The sequence below is a fragment of the Poecilia latipinna genome, unplaced genomic scaffold (assembly GCF_001443285.1).
Source record: "Poecilia latipinna isolate Pla-1442-1.1 unplaced genomic scaffold, P_latipinna-1.0 Scaffold560, whole genome shotgun sequence".
NCBI classification, from domain to species: domain Eukaryota; kingdom Metazoa; phylum Chordata; class Actinopteri; order Cyprinodontiformes; family Poeciliidae; genus Poecilia; species Poecilia latipinna.
The window spans coordinates 322,558-330,275 of record NW_015113176.1 but is presented as its reverse complement, the minus strand read 5'-3'; the positions used below and the strand labels follow the sequence as shown (position 1 = coordinate 330,275).

The 7,718-nt window shown below is 38.6% G+C and overlaps 1 protein-coding gene across 2 annotated transcripts in view; it reads left to right on the top strand.

Moving 5' to 3' along the window:
• Positions 1 to 7,718, top strand: part of LOC106953105 (plexin-B2-like) — a 141,752-nt gene that overhangs the window by 89,570 nt on the left and 44,464 nt on the right. For both annotated transcript variants that reach the window (XM_015041660.1, XM_015041659.1), the window contains exon 4: positions 2,890 to 2,949. The gene's annotated coding sequence lies outside the window, so the exon portion shown is untranslated. The remainder of the gene's footprint in view (positions 1 to 2,889; positions 2,950 to 7,718) is intronic.

Genomic DNA, 7,718 nt, shown 5'->3' with positions numbered 1-7,718 from the left:
GTCCATCCATCCACCCGTCCATCCATCCACCCGTCCATCCATCCACCCGTCCATCCATCTATCCATCCGTCCACCCGTCCATCCATTTATCCGTCCGTCCATCTATCCGTCCCCCATCCATCCGTCCGTCCCTCCGTCTTTCCGCCCCTCCATCTATCGTCCCCCATCCATCCATCCATCCACCTGTCCGTCCATCCATCCACCCGTCCGTCCGTCCATCCATCCATCCATCCATTCATCCATTTATCCATCCATCCATTTATCCATCCATTCATCCATTTATCCATCCATCCATCCATCCATCCATTAATCTGTCCTTCAATTTATCTGTCCGTCCATCCACCCGTCCATCCATCCACCCGTCCATCCATCTATCCGTCCATCCATCTATCCATCCGTCCACCCGTCCATCCATCTATCCATCTGTCCACCCGTCCATCCATCTATCCGTCCGTCCATCTATCGTCCCCCATCCATCCATCCATCCACCCGTCCGTCCGTCCATCCATCCATCCATCCATCCATCTATCCGTCCGTCCGTCCGTCCGTCCGTCCGTGCGTCCGTCCGTCCGTCCGTCCGTCTCTTCCTTTCATATTTCCACATGTCAGGTCTAATTATGTTCATCATTGAATTAAACAAATGTTACTAAAAGAATCAATAAATTTGGTACACAATGATTTAAAAAGTGATTCTTCTTTCATCCTCTCGCCTTTGGTTGAGTTTCAGTTTAGATGAAAATCTCTTCTTACTATTAAATGCATTTATCTCGTCTCCCACCTGAATATCACCAAGTTTCTATTAAACGTCCATCTGGTTGGTTTAATTATTTCCCTGCTGGCAGCTTGGATGTTTGGTCTAACTACATGATTTACTCTTCATCCTTCCAGAGACAACCAGACCGAACATCTGTTTCAGACAGAGATACATTTCCTGCTCCATAATTCACCACTTCGTTGGTGGTGTCTGCACCCCTTCCTCCTCATTTTCACTTCATAATTAAAAACTGCTTTAAGCGGGAGAAGAAACGCAACATCCAGCCTGGAAAACATCAGTCTGCTTATATCTGGTTTGATTTAATAGACACTAAAATTAATTTTCAATGGAGTCGATGCAAAGCGAAGATGATGAGCATGCAGCTGGCGACAATAGGAAGGAAAAATTAAGAGTTTATCTTTAGTAAAGTTGGATTTAAAGTTCTGGCCTAGTTGGGCTGAAAATAAGTCAAAATGCTGGCCACTGATTGGCTAGTATAAATATGTTGAAATGCTGGCCACTGATTGGCTAGACTCAGGGACACAGAGTTTCTAGAATCCCTTTATAAAAATTCACAGCAGCAACTGAGCATGTTTGGATATTTAAGGATGTTTAACTTGTTTCGTTTGCTTTGTTGCTATGGTAACCCTACTCACACAGAGCTGTTGCTCAGTTGTAACGGAAAATGTCCCAAACTGCATAGAGCTGTTTCACACACCGGACAGCGGTGGAAAATAGTTTAGCTAAATAAACTTTGTTTTGAAGTTAAGCTGTGTAAATTAATTATTTAAGGTGCAATATTTATGTTCCTTTGCAAATTTTGACTTTTTTGTGTAAATTTAGTTTTTACTCAGTGCTGCCCTCTTTGGGCTGAAGGGTTGCTACTGCGGTTGTTACACTATTTCAAATACATCTAAATACAGCAGAATCCCATTTCCACGCAGTCCCACAAGCTGTTTGCATCATGAAATCAGTTTTACAATTTGAATTTCAACATATATTTTTGAGAAAATATAGATGTTTATCCTTCAACTCAATATTAAAAAAATCCCTTTACCCTTCTGCCCCTGATGCTTTTATCCAGTTTCTCAATAAATTAAATGTTACACACTTTTTTATCATTGATTATAGTTTTTGAAGATCCTTAGTCAAGATACATGCACATAATTCACTAATTCTGCAATTATTATTAATACTGGTATTACTCGTTTCATTCCTTAGTTGATGAGTGTCGCTAAAAAGCTTCAAACCCAAAATTCAAAATAACTTTTAGAAATTTGGTTGCATGTTGTTGTATTTAGAAGACTTCAGTCAGGCTAATGTTTGTTTGCTCACACTTTGACCATCAAAGCTCTTCTTTTTGTCTGTATTGTTAACAGTGAAAGCAGTTTGGAGCTAATTAGCCTCAGCAGCTCATCGGGGGTTAATCCAGTGGGTTCATTTTAAAACTCCTTCCACTGACAGTAGGAGGTTTTTGGAAAATGTGCCGAACGTCCAACAGGTTAAAATCCTCCACAGCTCAGAGGAATCATTGTTCTGGCTGGATTTTAATGAGTCGGTGTGTTTGTGGGTCTCAGCCTGGGAGGGAGCGTTATCTTTGTTTTAATCAGCCTTTAACAGAGAGAAAAAGAGGGCAGGCTCTGCCTCCTTCTCTCTCTTTGGATCTGTAATAAGCCTTCTTGCTCTAAATCCTTTAATCTGAGCTGGAATGAAGGCCATATCTCTGTCTTCTGGCTCCAGAGAACAATCACTCTCTCTCTCTGTCACACACACACGCACACATACACACACACACACATACACACACACGCATCGTTTCACCAGCCTTGTTAACATCGCGGGAACTCTTTCTGTCTGTATGTATTTGTATTGTATGTATTTCTGAGGGTTAGAGTGAAGAAAGTCTCCCAAACTTTCCAAGTCAGCAGATGAAAACAGTTAAACAAGCTGATGTTCTGTTGTGAGAAGTTTGAAAGTCTGCAGGACTGGCTGGAGTCTGCTTCCCGCTCCGGAGCCTCCAGGCTGATTTAAAATTTATGAATTTAACAAAGTTTCTCCTAAATGATCCAGAACAATTTGTTTGTTTTTTTGTTTTCTGGACTAATTTTTTCCTCTTTTTGTGTTTTTTTCCCCAGGCTCGACTCGTGGACTAATCCGCCCTTCAGACTGAAGCTGTGATTAGCCTGAATTACGAGGTGATTAATAATCCAATTGTTAAATGAATTACTTCCTGTTTGCTCCATCAGAAAAGGTTTTCATTTCCATTGTGTATTTATGGTTAATAATGAAATAAAATGATTGGGATTGTTGGCAGGATGAACTGCCGGCTGCTTTTATCTCCTAACTCTCTCCAGTAGTGACAGTAATTACGCTTTCGATGGTTTAACCGGCAGCAGCAGAGCAGGTGGGAGGATAAGAAGTCATTTCATGCAAGGAGGAAAAATAGGATTCATCTCTTTAGCTGCAGAGTTCCTTCACAACCCTAAAACACATTGAACAATATGGAGTTATTTGGGGATTTTCAGAGCTTTGATGGAAGCAGCTTGACTCCAAATGGATCATTTTTCTCCTCTGACTGATCCATTGTGTTCATCACTGATGCATTTGCATAATTAGATCTTTTCATAACTTTTCTACTAATTATGGTTTTAAATAAAGGTTGCAAATGTCAAGAAAATCCAATTTAAACAGTTTATTTCAGATTATATTAACAGTTTATGACATAAAATGAAGATAACAAGATACCAACTGTGTGATTAAATATTGTTTTATCAGTCAGATCAAAGCAGGTTTTATCTGTTTGCTGCTGGATTTCATCAGTCATTCTTGCACTTTCTCATGCTAATGATGAATTGTGAGTTTATTGAACATTTTTTATGCAAACGATGTGTCAGAACAACCTGTGACCAAAATTATGAAAGTTATTTCTAATTTTGGGTTTGAGGCTTTTTAGCAACACTCTAAGGAATGGAAATGAGCAATGCTACTGTTAAGATATTAGGAAGCAATATAATTTAGGGATAATTGTAGAAATAGTTAATTATGCCGATTATGAAAACGGTGAATTGTTTTCATAAGGACACAGGATATAAAAGCTTCCAGCTGTAATAAAAACACTGCAGGATAAAAACCTGAAACCTTTCAAAAATACGTAAAAATTCAATTTGCAACAGTTTTCATGAACAGCAGTGGGATTTATCCGTTTGAAGTAATGTAAGTATAAAAAAGCAATGGCATTATAGGATATATTTGACTCAATTTCAGTTTGAGCATGAACAGCATCAATAAAATAACTTTAGTGCCTGGTGGATCTAATTAGCATCATAGCTAAATTTACACTATTTATAGTTGCAGTGTTTAAAATTGTCTTTAAGTTAAAAAGAAGTATGTTTTGTTTTTTTTTGTAATAAAAAGAAGTGGTGCAACGTTTCTCCTGCTGCTCAGTCGATATTCTCGCCCTGTTGGAGACAAATCTGATGATTTATATTTTACCATAACTGGTTCAGCAGGACAAGAAGGAAGATCACAGATCTAACTAAACGTGAACATCAACCTTTGACTCATAAATCCAAAAAATCTGAGGTCGTTTTATTCAACCTAAAACTTTTTTGTTGCTTCGTTCACCGATAGTTTCACATTATCAGCAGATAAACAAATAAAACTCTTTCGCTTTGTTTTTGGGAGCTGATTGATTCATTCCAGCTCAAATCGGCTCTGACATCCTTTGATCCGTTAAAGGCAGCGACAGAACACCTGTCAGCTCCGGGTTTTCCCCTCCTTCGGATCCCAGTTTCATCTTTTCATGTTAAACGTCTCGATCCAGATCCGGCCCACTGAGGGCTTCACTCACAACATCATAAGGACTTCAAAATGAGTTGACGTCGGGACGCGCTGACAGCGTTTCAAACGCGAGCCGAACGGGAAGAGTGATGGCCGCTCCAACGGGAACGCCGGCAGATGTGTGGATTTCAGGATCTCTGCTCAGGTTTCCGTTAGTCACTCGGTCCAGCACCAAATTACATCTGCATATCTGTCCGCAAATTTACTGACATGAGTTGGAATCGTGTTTTTTTCTCCTCTCTTTACTCGCGGCTCAGCAGAAACGCGTCTGGGTATTGATCCAAGTCATATTTATTTAAGGAGATTGATTCCCGTCCTTCCCGCCGCTCCGCGGTTCTCCATTCGTTCCCGAGTGATTAAAGAATAAATTTAGTTTAGTTTGCTTATCCGGCTTTGGATTTACACCTGCAAGGCTCCAGGAAGCAGGAAAACCTTCAAAAACCTGAAAAAATATTAATACTCCAAAGATTCCCAATTAGATTTGTGTGTACTTTGACTAGACCAAACATCTGCAACCCTTGCAATCCAAACATGCCCACGTTCCTTCAGTACAATACCAATTTTATTTATAGAGCATAGCAATCGTATAGCATAAATATGATCAATTATATTTGATAATCAATAAGCAAAGTAATATATAAATAAAATAGTAAAAATAATGAAATCAGAAAGTCACAAAACTTGTTTAAAGCCGCAAATGTTGCAGAGCCTTCTTTTAAAAACTCAGCTTACAATTTTTGATAAATATTTGCTATAAGAAGTTTTTCATTTTTTTTAAAAAATCCCTATTTTTCAATTTTTTTTATTTTAGTTTTAAAATAAAAACATAAATGGGGCTTCTGTCTCTTTAAGAAGCTCCTGCTCTATCCTATCAGTAATCAGAAAAATGCTTTAATCTTCATATAATTGTATTAAATTACATATTATATGAGAAGTTTGGTCCAGTTAACGTCAGATAAATAATCCTAACGTTTAGATATTTCGGTTTCTGAAAGGTTGAATAAATTTTTTCAACAAGGACAAACAGAATATTTGGGTTCTGGTTTCTTGTTTGGCTTCAAACTTTCGTATCATCATATTTCCATCTCTGTGGAAACTGGGAGCAAACTGGTTGACTGTTTTCCTTTTTGTTGCACCACTGGTCTGAGTGGCCCTCTGTTTTTATCTCTCCTCCCAACAGTCGGCCTTTGTTCTGATGCCGACCCGACTCTGTTTCTGCTCTCTGTGCCGCTGCCCTGCTGAGATGTCACCAACTTGCACTTTGCAACCAGAACTTTCAATGACAGCCTGCTTTAAAGTTGATTTATCAGCAGAAGTTGCAGAAGCATAAACGAAGCAGTTCATCAGCCCTCCTGCCATTTTCCTCTGATGAACTCTGGGTTTATGTGGCAGGATGTTTGTCTCTTTGGAGGATAAAATCAGGCGAAAAGACGCCGAGTCGGATTCAGAGCAAAACGTTTGTCAGGTTTAGTGTTTGTTGTTGAAACTAAAAGTACATTTCTGACTCTTTTATTGCCTGAATCTTCAGAGGGTTCACACTAAATTGAGACAAACCAACCAAACCCTTTGACCAACCTGTTCCCCTCCAGGCCTGTGGGGGCGCTGCAACAAAAAGTGCTTTTTTTGTTTGGCTTTCCTTCTAGTTCCTAAATTTTAATATCTTTCGTTGTCGCTTCAATATTTCTACCTAATGTTGTTTCCTTGCGATGCCATCTTGTTAAGTGAATTCATTTCCAGTTGGGACCTTGTAGGATCTGGTTTTTGGAGATTAGGGTTCACTTTGTCTAAGTTGGCTTGAATTTTGGCATAAATTAAAGCACATCTGATTCATTTATTGTTTGACTAAAAGCTGTCCAACTTCCATTAAACTCCCTTACAGTAATTAAGTTGTGATTTAATCCTAATTATCATTAAGAACTCAGCCCGCTCAGTTTTGATTTTACTTCTTGGAACCAAACATGGCGCCCATCTCTGATGCTTTTTGGCCGCCGCATGAATCCCTGCCTGCTGATAAATGTTATCGGTCCTTCCCTGCCGTTTCCCCTCCACTGAATCAGTCTTTTTCACTTCTTATCTGAGCCGGGGAATAACTGGACTCCCTAAAGAAACTGCGGTCACTGAGCTGCTGCTTCCACAGACGGTGGAAGGGAAAGGAGTCACAGCTTCCCTGCATAACATGCCAGACACACAGGGCTGCAAATAACCTTTACTCTATCGATTATTCCAGTGATTGATTGGATTAAAAAAGTTAGCACATTCTGCAGATTTTTTATTTAACCACTTAAATATATTTTAAACATTAGGAATCCATAAAAGATGCAAATAAACAAATGGTTCAAATCATTTTTAAATACGAAAATAAACATTTGAATAAATGCAATAACCTTTAGTGAACATTTGATCATTTGCTGCTATAAAACAGCTTGACTTAACAGTTTAGGGCTGATCTGCTCACTGTTTTTATTTACAGAATATGAACCTTGTGAGGCTAAGCTAGTTTTTTATTTTAAATGCAAAATGCTTGTATTTTTTGTACAGTTTTTTTTATTAATTAATTAATGCTTTATGTTCTTTAGCAAATTGCCTTTTTTAGCCTGTTTACTCCATTTATCAATGAATCGATTACTAAATTAGTTGGCGATTATTTCAACAATCGTGTGTCTCGTCTCAGCTTGCAGCTGGCAATTACTTTCACATAGTTGTTATATGTAACCATGGCAACCAGGTGTTTTTACAACCGGGAGCAGCTAATTAGCATCTAAAAGCTCAAACAATACCTGAACTTTGCCAGATGAGGAGAAAGACTTCATGGATGGAGAGTAGACAAAGAGGAAGTTCAAATCATATCCCCCACTCCAACATCTTCTAACCATCCAACCAGACAGAGATTTAAAGGGAAGCAGCAAAAGCAAAAGAGGTGGATTAGCAGAGCTGCCAACAACTGATTCTTCTTAAAGGAAAATCAACAGGGCTTTAATCTGTGTAAGATTTAATTTTATTGCAACCAAGAAATACACAACCAAACATGTTACCTCGTTTTTTGTGGTCATTTCTTTCACCAGAAACCTTAAGATTAAAATGACTCTTAAAAAAAAAAAAAAATATATATATATATATATATATA